Source organism: Pelophylax lessonae (genome assembly GCF_965119305.1).
Source record: "Pelophylax lessonae genome assembly, chromosome: 3".
NCBI lineage: Eukaryota > Metazoa > Chordata > Amphibia > Anura > Ranidae > Pelophylax > Pelophylax lessonae.
In genome coordinates this window covers 401,957,473-401,974,470 of record NC_138770.1, presented here as the reverse complement: position 1 = coordinate 401,974,470, position 16,998 = coordinate 401,957,473, and positions in this window count along the sequence as shown.

Here is a 16,998-nt window from a genome sequence, read left to right as displayed (position 1 = left end):
GAAAATGCTTCTGGTGTAGCTGTAACTAATATTTAAACATTTCTTGAGACATCAAGGTAAATAGGCCTCAAGCCTTCTCAGTATCAGTTGCTCTGCTCCTTCGTGGAACTATAATTTCCAGTGAGGCCTGTATATGAGTCTAACTGCATGTGAGATTTAACAAACTGTGGGCCGTGACCCGCTCACCCACTGGATAGAGGCTCTGTGTAGTGACTTTTGTCCAGTGACTGAAACTTGCTTCTCCATCAGCTGGACCAATCGCTCCGTTCAGCCCCACTGGGTGGATCCCGTCCTCCAATGCTCGGATGAGTGTCTCTGGGTCTCTGCAATCTGGCCACTGTCTCCCCATAGGTCCTCTCAGGCAGGCCACACTATTCCAAGAGACCTAAAATGGCTGCTCCAGCCCCTTTTATCCCCTACCCAGCATGCCCTGCACAAGAAGGTGTTCATGGGTAGGTCACCAAACTTCCCAAACCCAACAATCACTTCCTGTCTCTTTCGGAAAAAAAAAAAACATAGCTGCATTACCAGTATTTGGTCACTAGATGGCTCCAACTACTCAAACATAGCAATGTCCATGGACGTTTCATTAAAGTATACAGACACACATCCACATTTGAGAATATCAGTGCTACACAAAAAAAAAAAAAAATGCCCCAATACAGCTTTATATGGGAAATATGGGAGTTGCTATTTCTGATTTGTGTTTGACAGTGCTCACCAAGTAGTAAAGGCAAGCATGTTCTAAGTCAATGACTTACTGAGTAGAATAGTTCAAACAAGATTTGATTGAGCCCCTATGTTTCAGTGCTGACATATTTTTTCACCAGGCCAGGGATATTGCTAGGGTCATAAAAACTCTGTAGCACCCCATGCAAATTAGATTCAAATGTTGTGGGGTTGCTAGTTTACCACAATGAAAAATAGATGGAGCTGTTTTTTCTTTTTCTCTTTTTATTATTTTATTATTTTTTATTATTATTATTATTATTATTATTATTTCTATTTGCTCTGTTCTATATTTTTCTGTTGCACCTCCATAGATCTAAACAATTAATACTCTGGCCTTTTGTTTAGAGGGGTTCTAGCCAAAACAACTGGACACTAAAAAGCACCACTCCTTCCACTACATTTATATTGCATCTATCTAGCTGAACCTTACAGAAGTACGTTTACACTTGGGATTGCCTTTTTTAATATACTGTATCTATATTAAATAAATTAAAATACCCATTACATTAGATCCAGGTGTAAAAGTCATATAACAAAACTATCAACAAAAAAAATGAAAAAACAAACTAGTCTCAAATAGTCATTCTTGTAATTTAAAAATATGATGACACAACTAAAATTAAAATTCAATTAGATCATAAATGCAAAGAAAAAATAATTAATAGTACATTCATCCAAAAGTCAATGAACTACAAATGATGTTCCAAGAGTGCGGAGTAGATAAAATGCATAAACAATAATTCAAGGAGAATATGAATAAAATTAAAAAGAAATATGTGCTGAAAAGTACAGGTAAATATAGAATTCCAATGATTCATACACAAATTGCTGAACTAATTCAGAGACTGTTAGCATGGCTTCTCGCTGTCCTGTGTTCACCTTTCTCATTTGTTGATAGCTGCATTTTTTAAAGTAACAAATGGCTTTAAAAGAGCAGAAAACAGAGAGGATTGGGCATGGATAGAAATGTCCAATTACAAGCCCAGTTCCTGGATCAGTACCTTTTTTTCTCTTCTATTTCTCTTATTCAACAAAGAAAAGTACTTTTTACCACTTCACGTGTGGCATACAAAGAGATTGCCATGTAGTTACTTCTCCTTAGGCTAGGGTCACATTTTTGCGTCTGCATTTTTCTACAAATTTTAGTGCATTTTTTGTGCACATTTCTAATGTGTATTGGTATGTATATTTGTGCATTTTCATGTGCTTTGAGTTTTCTGTTTTGCCCAATGACATTCTATATCTTTTGTGACATCAATGACATGGATTTTGACAGATTTGCTTCCTGATTTTCTGTGTGGTGTGTTGGAGTGATATCAGATCAATCAAAAAAATCCTAAGCCATGCCCACTATTCCAGCCTCTTGCAGCAGCAGTTGCAACAACTGGAAGAGAAGAAGAGATGGAAGATACTGGATCCATCCATTGACTGCTAATAGAGAAGAGAGAGGCCAGTTGTAGCTCTTTTAAATACTGCAGTTACACTTAGATGTTGATGAAAAGGTTTATTTGCTCATCCTCATCACATCTCTATGATGATATAGATAAAGCCCAATTCTGGGCACAACATAAAACTCAAATATATCATTGCATTAGGGTCCCCATGACACTTCAAGGGTTAAATGCTTGTTAAGGCAATCCATAGATGACTCGATTTTCCTTCCTGCAACAATGGGCTGCAGGAAAGGAAATTGCTTGATTCCCCTATAAACACAGTCAGTGCTGATCCCTCTGTAACACGGTTGTGTTCTGTCAGGGGGGGTGGGGAACCTTCCCTGCCAGCAGAACCCAATGATCACTGCTAGCGGCTATAGCCACTGGCAGTAATTGCATGCCAACAATCCAATGATGGATAGACTTTAGTATAATCAGCCTGCCCATACATGGATCTAATCTCGGCCGTTTCTTCCTGATTCTTTCCATTTATGTATGTATATATATTTTTTTTTTCTTTGTAACCTGAAAGAGAAACACATAATGAGCTAGTATGCAACGCATACTAGCTCATTATGAAATACTTACCTTAGAACGAGCCCCCCGCCGTGCCGCCCGCTTACCTGTATGACGGGCGACATGTCCAGTCGCCCGTCTTCTGGGATCACGGCATCCGGCCATCTGATTGGCCGGAGCCGCGGTGACGTCACTCCCGCGCACGCGCGCGGGAGCCGACGATCACGGCACGGGACTCTGAAGGAACGGCACCAGCGGCCGTTCCTTCAGAGCGCATGCGCCAGTGACGTCACTGGCTGCATGTAAGGTAAATATCTCCTAAATGGTGCATGTTTAGGAGATATTTACAGTACCTATAGGTAAGCCTGATCATAGGCTTACCTATAGGTAAAAGTGTTAGAGGAGGGTTTACTTCCTCTTTAAGTCTAGGGTACATGGATAAGATGTAATTCCATATTCCTGGCTCCAGCAGGGTCCCTCCAGCCCCACTATCCCCCTCTCTCCAGTTGTGGTTGCACACCAGCCTTCTCCATGTCTAATGCAGGGTAATAGCCCTGCATTATATGTTGAGGGACCACTTACAGTATCTAACAAAAGTGAGTACACCCCCCACATTTTTGTAAATATTTTATTATATATTTTCATGTGACAACACTGAAGAAATGACACTTTGTACACTCACTACTTTACATTTTAGCAGCTTGTATATCAGTGTAAATTTGTTGTCCCCTCAAAAAAACTTAACACACAGCCATTAATGTCTGAACTGCTGGTAACAAAAGTGAGTACACCCCTAAGTGAAAATGTCCAAATTGGGCCCAAAGTGTCAATATTTTGTGTGGCCACTATTATTTTCCAGCACTGCCTTAACCCTCTTGGGCATGGAGTTCACCAGAGCTTCACAGGTTGCCGCTGGAGTCCTCTTCCACTCCTCCATGACAACATCACGGAGCTGGCCAGTCCATCTCCTTTACCCTCAGCTTCTTTAGCAAGGCAGTGGTCGTCTTGGAGGTGTGTTTGGGGTTGTTATAATGTTGGAATACTGCCCTGCGGCCCAGTATCTGAAGGGACGGGATCATGCTCTGCTTCCAGAGTTGTATAAAGTACTCAAAACCCATACTTGAGTAAAAGTACAAGTGCTCGATCAAAAAGTGACTTGAGAAGAAGTGGAAGTGCTCGATCAAAAAGTGACTTGAGTAGAAGTATTCAACATTTTTTGTACTTAAGTATTGCAAGTAGTTTTTTTAAAAAATTTGCTAATCAAGTACTGAAAGTAAAAGTACCAGTAGTTTTTTAAAAAAAATTGCTACTCAAGTACTGAAAGTAAAAGTACAAGTACTGTGTTATGTAGTTATTAAAGAAAGAAGTCAAAAGTTTGAACATCATATTGTTTTTTATTATTTCAAATGCAGCTTTTATTTATACATACAGTAGCTTTTATTTTCGTATGCGCTGATAATACACATGTTTTGAGCTTCAAACCTGCCATCTACTGTTCAGGCAGTGGTAATTTTTATAATAGTAACGAGTAACTATGCAGCACAAAAAAAAAAATATTGGAGTAGAAGTATTGAAATCATTGAAAAAATGTAGTGAAGTAAAAGTGGAAGTAGGAGAAAAAAATTCTACTCTAGGAAAGTACAGATACCGCCTTTCGGTACTTAAGTACAGTAGTGAAGTAGTTCTACTTAGTTACTATACATCTCTGTCTGCTTCAGTATGTGACAGTACATGTTGGAATTCATGGTTCCCTCAATGAACTGTAGCTCCCCAGTGCCAGCAGCACTCATGCAGCCCCAGACCATGACACTCCCACCACCATGCTTAACTGTAAGCAAGACACACTTGACTTTGTACTCCTCACCTGGTTGCCGCCACACACGCTTGACACCATCTGAACCAAATAAGTAAATCTTGGTCTCATCAGACCACAGGACATGGTTCTAGTAATCCATGTCCTTAGACTGCTTGTCTTCAGCAAACTGTTTGCAGGCTTTCTAGTGCATCATCTTTAGAAGAGGCTTCCTTCTGGGATGAAAGCCATGCAGACCAAGTTGATGTAGTGTATGGTCTGAGCACTGACAGGCTGACCCCCCATCTCTTCAACCTCTGCAGCAATGCTGGCATTACTCATATGTCTATTTCCCAAAGACAACCTCTGGATATGAAGCTGATAACATGCACTCAACTACTTTGGTCGACCATGACGAGGCCTATTCTGAGTGGAACCTGTCTTGTTAAACCACTGCTTGGTCTTGGCCACCATGCTGCAGCTCAGTTTTAGGGTCTTGGTAATCTTATAGCCTAGGCCGTCTTTATGTAGAGCAACAATTCTTTTTTTTCAGATCCACTCTCTACATTACATTGTAGCAAAGTATCATTTCTTCAGTGTTGTCACATGAAAAGATATAATAAAATATTTGCAAAAATGTGAGTGGTGTACACACTTTTGTGAGATACTATATAGCCTGGTGCTTTGGGAAGAAGAGGACAGCAACAGAACCCACCTGAGTGGTGAATCAGGCTAAATAATACTGCCTGTTCCTTTACTGCATAGACATAACATATGTATTTGAGCATTTAACCCTTTCAGTGCAGGGCCCACTGAAAGGGAGATTTTGTCTAATTTCCAGAATTGGGTTTTTAGTAGACAATGTCACCTAGTACATGCAGGTAAAAGTGACTCTATCCTATTAAGGTGACATTTTCCTTGTAGTTATATTGACCATTAAGCCCACTTGTTCTTTCTTCATAGTTTTGACAAGTTGCTGGGTTACATTCTTGATTAAATAAAAAAAAATACAGACACATCCCTGCATCAACACAATGATATGTGATGCAGGAATCTCTCTCGCTGAGCTATTGCATTCTGACTGTGGTGAATACATCCCAGCAGAATACTCTGATCGGTACTTGCAGCCATGGGCTGCATTTGCTGATCAAATGCTTGTTTTCCAGAAAGACCATTTGACAGAAGTCAGTCATTAGATCAGTTTCTGTTGAACAGACAGCAGTACACATGTACCGAAAGTCGGTGGTTCATGTTGAACTGACTGACTTTTGGTATGTGTGTATTGGGCTTCCTGCTGAAGTATGTTTATATTTCTATTATTTTCAGAAAGCGTTGCTTGTATGCATTGCAACAAAGGAAAGGCCCAAAACAGGTCTATTGTGCATATTGTACCTTGCATTAATATGTTAACAATTTCGTGATACATATCGTAGTTGGATGACAATGGTGGAGAAGGAAAATAAATAGGTTATTGGGTGTGTAAATGTTTGCAGGGGTGAAGTGGGTTGTGACAGTTAGGGATTTAGAGTTGGAGCTGGTTTCTCTAGAGTTGGAGTTGGTGTGTTTATTTTTGCAAAGACACAGTGGCAGGTTGAGTGGACAATTGGCAAGGTATAAAAGAAGCAATGGAGCACACCACACCAGAGTACCATCTCCACTTGATACATTCCCAGTAAACTATAGTATTTGTAAAAATTCCCACCCATCACTTGCAGTTTACACCTTTAAATGCTACTGTTCCCTCATGTGCAGTTCGTCTTGTTTCCATGGCTTATTCAGTGGCAGGGCTTTGAACTATGGCCACCTCCTCTGCTGGTGCTGAAGTATGTGAAAGGATGGCTACATTTGAAGGGGTGTCGGTCTCCTTCATCAGATGCATTTTCTTTTGCTCCTTATGAAGTTTTCCAGCTGCTTTCTTTGCTGCAGTTATAACTCTATATCACTGAACAGCCACATTCCATTAACCTATAGTATGTTAAACCACATAGATGATGTTAATTGTGAACTTACCTTCTCATTTCTAGTACCAGTATTAGGAACTCTTGCTGTATGGCATAGACATACTTGCTTGTAGCTGCTCTGGAACCACTATGGCTTTCTCTCCTTTACTTTAGGTAGCAGTTAAATCAGCCTTAAATGCTTTGACAGCTTGTTTTGATTATGTCAACTGCAAAACGTACAAAACAAAATCTGATTATAATTTTTGTTTTTAGATACTTAGCAACTGGCCAATATTTTCCTAGTCTGCACTTTGACTTTATGGTGGTAAAATCAACAGCAAGCTGTATTGTGAATATGTCTGAATTTCCCAACTGAATGAGAAAGAATATAGCGCTTGCTGGTGTGTGCAGGAACTATAGGAATAAATATAAAATCTATGTTTCTAAAATCATAAAATGGGCTAAACCCCTATGAAATATAGATGTATATAAATAAAGAAATAGTAAATGTGCCAATAATCAAGTCCAAAAATTCAGTGTGATATCAAGGTGCAAAGTTCATGGGTGGCCCATTTGTGATTACTCACAAGAAGAATAAAAAAGAAGTGCTGGTGCTTGGTGCTGATTCCTCCAATAGGACAAGATGTCCGATCATGCAAATGTTGAGGATAAGATGTACACTCACCAGATACGGTGGGTCTCTACTGCCTTACGGCAAAGAGACCATCAGAGCTTTTTGTGACCCTCCAGGTCTGGATAGTGGCAACCGCTGGGCTCCTCTCCCTCTTAACCGGGATCCCCCAAGCGGGATGTGCGGGTTCCGTGCGGTTCTTCCGGGGATATTTAAGGAAAAAAGAAGGAAGGCTCCAGATAGTGCCGTATCATTAAACCACGTTTATTGTGCAAAAAATTGCTGATAAAAAGCTGATACAAGTTAAAAAAACGCTGTACAATCCCTCTAATGGATGTCTGTAGCGTGGAGAGCGGTTTGCATTCCAGCTAACTTCCGGGTTTGACGGCGTGCGTTCCACCTGACGCGCGTTTCGTCAGAGCGTAGTGACGTCTTCAGAAGCTGTATTGTGTGCGACACCTGCAGGGTCATAAAAATGTGGTCATGAAGAAACCAACAAAGACAAAGTGATCAACGGTTGCCATCTTTTCTGGGAGCACTACAATTTCCTTGATTGTATGTAAGAAATTAATGAGAAACACACATGGATCATCAAGGCAGTCATTAGAGGCAGCAAGTAATTTATTTATAAAAAAGCATTTTTCTTTTATTTTATTAGTAGTGGTTGATGCCAATTATTGCTTTAGTTATATCAACATTTGCTCATATTGGAGCACTTTAGACACCAGTGTTTTTGCACAGTCTTCATTTGGACAGATGATGTGTGACAACTGACTTGACCTGCCACAGAACTGTCCACTACCAGGAACTACAGGTCCTGCTCTACTGAGCATCTCTGTAGGGCAAAAATGAGTGAAAAAAAAGTTCCTGTGCAATTTTTGGCAATCAGAAATAAATTAGGGGGTTTATTTCTAAAGGGGGTTTAGAGTACACTCAGTTAGGCACGTTATACATTTGAGAGGACAAATGTCCAAAAAAGTGGACACAGAAAGTTTTGAAGAAGCTGTACTACTAGCTTATCCAAATTATAAACAGTGATTTAAAAATCTGGGAAAGTGCAGGACCAACAAAACCAAAAAGATGCAAAATGACATCTGTACGCATATGAATAGACCCCACAGAAGATATTCTAGAATTCTTGGTAAGTATTGTTGTAGTTAATTGTTTTTTTTTTTTTTTTAAGACAAAGCACATCTCTTGAATTATTTAGTAGCCACTAGGGTTGAGCGGACACCTAGATGTCCGTGTTCGACGGGTTCGGCCGAACTTTAAAAAAAAGTCCGGGTCCGTGTCCCGGACTTTTACCGAACTTTTCCCGGACACCGAACCCCATTGAAGTCAATGGGGACCCGAACTTTAAGGCACTAAAATGGCTCTAAAACACCAAAGGAAAGGGCTAGAGTGCTGCAAATGGCAGCAAAACGTAATTAAGAGCATGGCAAGTGTTCTGCAAACAAATGTGGATAGGGAAATAACTTAAAACAACAAAAAAAAACAGAAAAATAAAACAATGTTCTTCTTCATCTCTGAAGGACGAGGCCCATATGGAGTAGGAGGGAGGTTGAGGTGGTGGTGGATGTGGCGGTGACATAGGCGTGCGCACAGGGTGTGCTGGGTGTGCCTGGGCACACCCTAATCACCTAGGGCACATAGCATTGCCAGTGAGGAGATGGGAAAGATCTCCCTGGGACCTGCTCTGCTCTATTTCTCCTTGCCTACAGGTACATGGCCCCGATACATTACTCTCCCTGCTGGCAAACACATGCATGTGTATTTCAACTTTGGGGTGCACACCTTAATGCAATAGGCTGCGCACACCTATGGGCGGTGTAGGTGGAAGCGGCGGTGGAGGAGGACCAGGGCCGGATTAACAGCATCATGGGCTTGGTGCTGAGGATTTTGAAGGGCCTTAAGGGCCGTGCCTTGCCATGCACCCAGAGGAGGAAGGGTGCAGCCATGCATGCCTAATTCAACATGGGATGCTGTCTCTGAAGCCCATAAACACATCCATGCATCGCCAACTGTCCCTCCTTGTCCGGCCTTCACGCTGTGTGGGGAGGTTCTGAGGGTGCTGCCTGGGGAAGCGAGCATAGAAGCCAGACTTCTGTGTTTACAAGTGACAGAAGAGCGGTAACAGTGAATATGGCCAACCCGGGGCCTATATAAAAGGTAGGGGCCTGGAGCTGCAGCTCCAATAGCCCCTACATTAATCTGGCCCTGAGGAGGAGGACGAGGTAGCCAACACTGCTTCTTTTCAAAAATTTTAAATGAGGGTACACCCCAAAAGAGTGAGAAAGAGCAAAAATGGAACAATGGGTGGGTAAGGTCGGTATCCATTGCTATTCTGCATAAGGTACGGAAAAGTCCCGTGGGATCCATGCCTGGTTCATTTTAATGAACGTGAGCTTGTCCACATTGTCTCTGGACAGGCGGCTGCGCTTGTCTGTTATAACGCCCCCAGCCGTGCTAAATACCCGTTCAGATAATACACTGGCTGCAGGGCACGCCAGCACCTCCAAGGCGTAAAGGGCAAGCTCAGGCCATGTGCCCAATTTGGAGACCCAGAAGTTGAAGGGGGCAGACCCGTCATTCACTACATGTAGGCGTGTGCACACATACTGCTCCACCATGTTGGTAAAATGCTGCCTCCTGCTAAGACGTTCCATCTGAGCTGCTGGTGCTGCTGTTTGTTGTGGCGTGCTGACAAAGCTTTTCCACATTTCGGCCATGCTAACCCTGCCTTCTGAGGTGCTGGCGGTGCCCTGGTTGCGTTGGCGACCTCCTCCTCCTCCTCCTCTGCCTTGTGCTTCCACTGTGGCCCCGCTGTCAGATGGGAATGCCAGCAGCATGGCGTCTACCAGCGTGCGCTTGTACTCGCGCATCTTGCGATCGCGCTCCAGTGAGTGAATTAAGGACGGTACGTTGTCCTTGTAACGGGGATCCAGCAGCGTGGCCACCCAGTAATCAGCACAAGTTAGAATGTGGGCAACTCGGCGGTCGTTGTGGAGACACTGCAGCATGTAATCGCTCATGTGTGCCAGGCTGCCCAGAGGCGACGAAAGGCTGTCCTCTGTGGGAGGTGTATCGTCCGTGTCCTCTGTATCCCCCCAGCCACGCACCAGTGATGGCCATGAGCTGGCCTGGGTGCCACCCTGCTGTGAACATGGTTCCATCTCCTCCTCCAGCTCCTCCTCCTCCTCATCCTCCTCATCCTCCAGAACTGTGCCCCTGCTGGACAATTGTGTCCCTGGCGTTTGTGTGTGCAGGAACCCACCCTCGGAGCCCCTTGCGAATGACTGCCCTGAAAGCCTTTGAAATGTTACCTCTTCATCCTCCTCCTCCTCCTCCTCATCCTGTGCCACATCCTCTTCCATCATCGCCCAAATTGTTTTTTCAAGGAGGCATAGAAGTGGGATAGTTAAGCTGAGAATGGCGTCATTGCCACTGGCCATGTTGGTGGAGTACCCAAAACAGCGCAACAAGGCACAATATATGCAAATGTCAAATATGCAAACTATGCCGCAATTTAATGTTTTTTACACCAAAAGGGTGTGTATTGAATAGCGGAATAGGATAAAAAACTGTGTATCTCACACGTACAAACACAGACTAGGCCCGATTAAATTTTTTCCTACCCTAAAGGGAGGATGAGGAAGAGGAGTATGGAACATGCAGCACCCTCAAATCTTCAGAAGTATGAGATGAACCCCAAAAACTTGGAAAGGTGGATCTCTCTCACACGTACCAACACAGACTATCCCCCAATTTAACTGATCCCCAAAGGTTTTTGATTAAATAGCGGAATAGAAAATATGATCCAAAAAAAGTGTATGTATATCACACGTACACAACCACACTAGGCCCCAATTACTATTGTTTGTACCCCTAAAAGGCTAGATGAGGAGTAGGGGGGGTATGGAACAGGCAGCACCCTCAAACCTTCAGAAGTATGAGATGAACCCCAACAACTTGGAAAGGTGGATCTCTCTCACACGTACCAACACAGACTATCCCCCAATTTAACTGATCCCCAAAGGTTTTTGATTAAATAGCGGAATAGAAAATATGATCCAAAAAAAGTGTATGTATATCACACGTACACAACCACACTAGGCCCCAATTACTATTGTTTGTACCCCTAAAAGGCTAGATGAGGAGTAGGGGGGGTATGGAACAGGCAGCACCCTCAAACCTTCAGAAGTATGAGATGAACCCCAACAACTTGGAAAGGTGGATCTCTCTCACACGTACCAACACAGACTATCCCCCAATTTAACTGATCCCCAAAGGTTTTTGATTAAATAGCGGAATAGAAAATATGATCCAAAAAAAGTGTATGTATATCACACGTACACAACCACACTGGGCCCCAATTACTATTGTTTGTACCCCTAAAAGGCTAGATGAGGAGTAGGGGGAGTATGGAACAGGCAGCACCCTCAAACCTTCAGAAGTATGAGATGAACCCCAACAACTTGGAAAGGTGGATCTCTCTCACACGTACCAACACAGACTATCCCCCAATTTAACTGATCCCCAAAGGTTTTTGATTAAATAGCGGAATAGAAAATATGATCCAAAAAAAGTGTATGTATATCACACGTACACAACCACACTAGGCCCCAATTACTATTGTTTGTACCCCTAAAAGGCTAGATGAGGAGTAGGGGGGGTATGGAACAGGCAGCACCCTCAAACCTTCAGAAGTATGAGATGAACCCCAACAACTTGGAAAGGTGGATCTCTCTCACACGTACCAACACAGACTATCCCCCAATTTAACTGATCCCCAAAGGTTTTTGATTAAATAGCGGAATAGAAAATATGATCCAAAAAAAGTGTATGTATATCACACGTACACAACCACACTAGGCCCCAATTACTATTGTTTGTACCCCTAAAAGGCTAGGAGTAGGGGGAGTATGGAACAGGCAGCACCCTCAAACCTTCAGAAGTATGAGATGAACCCCAACAACTTGGAAAGGTGGATCTCTCTCACACGTACCAACACAGACTATCCCCCAATTTAACTGATCCCCAAAGGTTTTTGATTAAATAGCGGAATAGAAAATATGATCCAAAAAAAGTGTATGTATATCACACGTACACAACCACACTAGGCCCCAATTACTATTGTTTGTACCCCTAAAAGGCTAGATGAGGAGTAGGGGGGGTATGGAACAGGCAGCACCCTCAAACCTTCAGAAGTATGAGATGAACCCCAACAACTTGGAAAGGTGGATCTCTCTCACACGTACCAACACAGACTATCCCCCAATTTAACTGATCCCCAAAGGTTTTTGATTAAATAGCGGAATAGAAAATATGATCCAAAAAAAGTGTATGTATATCACACGTACACAACCACACTAGGCCCCAATTACTATTGTTTGTACCCCTAAAAGGCTAGGAGTAGGGGGAGTATGGAACAGGCAGCACCCTCAAACCTTCAGAAGTATGAGATGAACCCCAACAACTTGGAAAGGTGGATCTCTCTCACACGTACCAACACAGACTATCCCCCAATTTAACTGATCCCCAAAGGTTTTTGATTAAATAGCGGAATAGAAAATATGATCCAAAAAAAGTGTATGTATATCACACGTACACAACCACACTAGGCCCCAATTACTATTGTTTGTACCCCTAAAAGGCTAGATGAGGAGTAGGGGGAGTATGGAACAGGCAGCACCCTCAAACCTTCAGAAGTATGAGATGAACCCCAACAACTTGGAAAGGTGGATCTCTCTCACACGTACCAACACAGACTATCCCCCAATTTAACTGATCCCCAAAGGTTTTTGATTAAATAGCGGAATAGAAAATATGATCCAAAAAAAGTGTATGTATATCACACGTACACAACCACACTGGGCCCCAATTACTATTGTTTGTACCCCTAAAAGGCTAGATGAGGAGTAGGGGGAGTATGGAACAGGCAGCACCCTCAAACCTTCAGAAGTATGAGATGAACCCCAACAACTTGGAAAGGTGGATCTCTCTCACACGTACCAACACAGACTATCCCCCAATTTAACTGATCCCCAAAGGTTTTTGATTAAATAGCGGAATAGAAAATATGATCCAAAAAAAGTGTATGTATATCACACGTACACAACCACACTAGGCCCCAATTACTATTGTTTGTACCCCTAAAAGGCTAGATGAGGAGTAGGGGGGGTATGGAACAGGCAGCACCCTCAAACCTTCAGAAGTATGAGATGAACCCCAACAACTTGGAAAGGTGGATCTCTCTCACACGTACCAACACAGACTATCCCCCAATTTAACTGATCCCCAAAGGTTTTTGATTAAATAGCGGAATAGAAAATATGATCCAAAAAAAGTGTATGTATATCACACGTACACAACCACACTAGGCCCCAATTACTATTGTTTGTACCCCTAAAAGGCTAGGAGTAGGGGGAGTATGGAACAGGCAGCACCCTCAAACCTTCAGAAGTATGAGATGAACCCCAACAACTTGGAAAGGTGGATCTCTCTCACACGTACCAACACAGACTATCCCCCAATTTAACTGATCCCCAAAGGTTTTTGATTAAATAGCGGAATAGAAAATATGATCCAAAAAAAGTGTATGTATATCACACGTACACAACCACACTAGGCCCCAATTACTATTGTTTGTACCCCTAAAAGGCTAGATGAGGAGTAGGGGGAGTATGGAACAGGCAGCACCCTCAAATCTTCAGAAGTATGAGATTGTGTTCACTGTACCCCACAAAGATTGAGTTCACTGCACCCCACAATGATTGTGTTCACTGCACCCCACAAAGATTGTGTTCACTGCACCTCACAAAGATTGTGTTCACTGTACCCCCCAAAGATTGTGTTCACTGCACCCCACAAAGATTCTGTTCACTGTACCCCACAAAGATTGTGTTCACTGCACCCTAAAAGGATGTTGTTCACTGCACCCCACAAAGATTGTGTTCACTGCACCCTAAAAGGATGTTGTTCACTGCACCCCAAAAAGATTGTGTTCACTGTACCCCCCCAAAGATTGTGTTCACTGCACCCCACAAAGATTGTGTTCACTGCACCCCAAAAAGATTGTGTTCACTGTACCCCCCAAAGATTGTGTTCACTGCACCCCAAAAAGATTGTGTTCACTGTACCCCCCAAAGATTGTGTTCACTGCACCCCACAAAGATTCTGTTCACTGTACCCCACAAAGATTGTGTTCACTGCACCCCAAAAATATTGTGTTCACTGTACCCCCCCAAAGATTGTGTTCACTGCACCCCACAAAGATTCTGTTCACTGCACCCCACAAAGGATTTTGTTCACTGCACCCCAAAAAGATTGTGTTCACTGCACCCCAAAAAGGATTTTGATCACTGCACCCCAAAAAGGATGTTGTTCACTGCACCCCAAAAATGATTTTGTTCACTCCACCCCAAAAAGATTGTGTTCACTGCACCCCACAAAGATTGTGTTCACTGCACCCCAAAAAGATTGTGTTCACTGTACCCCCCAAAGATTGTGTTCACTGCACCCCACAAAGATTCTGTTCACTGTACCCCACAAAGATTGTGTTCACTGCACCCCAAAAAGATTGTGTTCACTGCACCCCAAAAAGGATGTTGTTCACTGCACCCCAAAAAGGATGTTGTTCACTCCACCCCAAAAAGATTGTGTTCACTGCACCCCACAAAGATTGTGTTCACTGCACCCCAAAAAGATTGTGTTCACTGCACCCCAAAAATGATTTTGTTCACTGCACCCCAAAAAGGATTTTGTTCACTGCACCCCAAAAAGGATGTTGTTCACTCCACCCCAAAAAAGATTGTGTTCACTGCACCCCAAAAAGATTGTGTTCACTGCACCCCACAAAGGATTTTGTTCACTGCACCCCAAAAAGATTGTGTTCACTGCACCCCAAAAAGGATGTTGTTCACTGCACCCCAAAAAGGATTTTGTTCACTGCACCCCAAAAAGATTGTGTTCACTGCACCCCACAAAGGATTTTGTTCACTGCACCCCACAAAGATTGTGTTCACTGCACACCAAAAAGGATTGTGTTCACTGCACCCCAAAAAGATTGTGTTCACTGCAGCCCAAAAAGATTGTGTTCACTGCAGCCCAAAAAGATTGTGTTCACTGCAGCCCAAAAAGATTGTGTTCACTGCAGCCCAAAAAGATTGTGTTCACTGCAGCTCACACACAGAAAAATGGATGTGGATCACTGACACCTGCCTATCTCCAATCCCACACCACACAGCAATATCGATTGTAGTTTGTAGAACACAGTTTCCCTAAAATTCAGCAGACTCTGTCCCTAACAGGATTGAGAAGAGATCGTAGATCAGGATTGAGTGCAGATTCACCCCACCCCCCACACAGCAATATCGATTGTAGTTTGTAGAAGACACTGACCCTATAATTCAGCAGACTCTATCCCTAAAATGCCTACAACTCGCCCTGCCTAAACACTCCGACCTGTCCCTCAATTCTATCCGGACACAAATGGTTTTTTCCTGCCTATCTTTCCCTAATCAGCAGCCAGCACATTGATGTGTGCTCTGTCCCTTAGCTAAGCAGCAGAATGACGCTGCTGCGGCGGCTGCCTCGAACTTATAAAGACTTGGTCACATGCTTCAGACGGCCAATCACAGCTACTAAGACATTTGCAGGCATGGCTGGGATGGCTTAAGGCACACCAGTTAAACGATTGTTGATTGGCTGTTGAAAGCCCGCCATGAAAAGAGCGCCAAAGCATGCAAAACCCGGAAATAAAACGACCGAACACGGATTTTTACCCGAACATACAGTAAAGTGTCCGTGTCCGTGTTCGGGTAAAAAAAATCCAATTATTTGGTACGAACACGAATAATACAGTCCGTGTTCGCTCAACACTAGTAGCCACTGTTATCACCCATAACTAGGATTCCAGACATGAAAATTCATCTTCTGGTATGCAGACAGAATGTCATCTGGCGGTAGATCAACTCTGCAAATAAGCTTCTACCTATGACCCTATGCAGGCATTTGATCAATAACTCCTAAGAGTTGTAAAACCTGAACTTATAGTCCTCAGCCTGATGATCACTGTGGGGACTTGTCTAGGAAAACACAGGAGAGTATACGCTGCCCATAGGTATTAGTGTGATCTCATGTAATGCTTTAAAGTGGCTTGAGGCCTTAAACATTACTGTAATTCTCTGCACAAATTTTTCCTTCACAAAACAGAGTCATTCCTCCTGACACCTATGCACAGCCACAGTAAATCTCAGTCACAGCCACCCAAGAGGAACTCATCATGACAGTCCTAATGTGGCCATCTGTAAATTGAGCAGGTACTCAGGCACTCAGGAATGATTAAAGGGACAGTAGTACCTGGGAGACAGAAACAGAATATAGCAATCTACATATGCAACTAGGCTTAAAGCTGCAGCATGCATATCTTCTGCCATAACATATCTGAGTAATGAAATCAAGGCTTACACAAGCAGGAATTCACCTGCTGGGTTATACCAACTTCAACATTACAATTTTATTTTCATGAATTTATTTGCTACTACAACTGTTGTAAATGTGCATACAAAAAAAAGCATTGAATCAAGTATGTGCTCAATGAGTTTTAGAGGAAAGTTCTATTTTTTTTTTTTTTTAAATCAGCTTAATTCCCCTAAATAAAATGTATAGGTGTTTTCTATATATGTATTATATTTATTTCCCTATTGTAAACCAATATAAAACTCACTGCAATATATAAACATAATAACTAAATAAGAATGCAATAATTGTGCAAATGTCACTTGTAAAACTTTAGTACAAAATAAGTGCAAATATATCATCGTGCGCAAGCCCTTCCACAGTGCAGTCCGAATGAGTGCATGGATTTATATTGATTTTCATTTGTATACTGACATTTTTACGACTTCTGAACACTATAATTATGGACGTTTACACACACAATTTGTATTTATT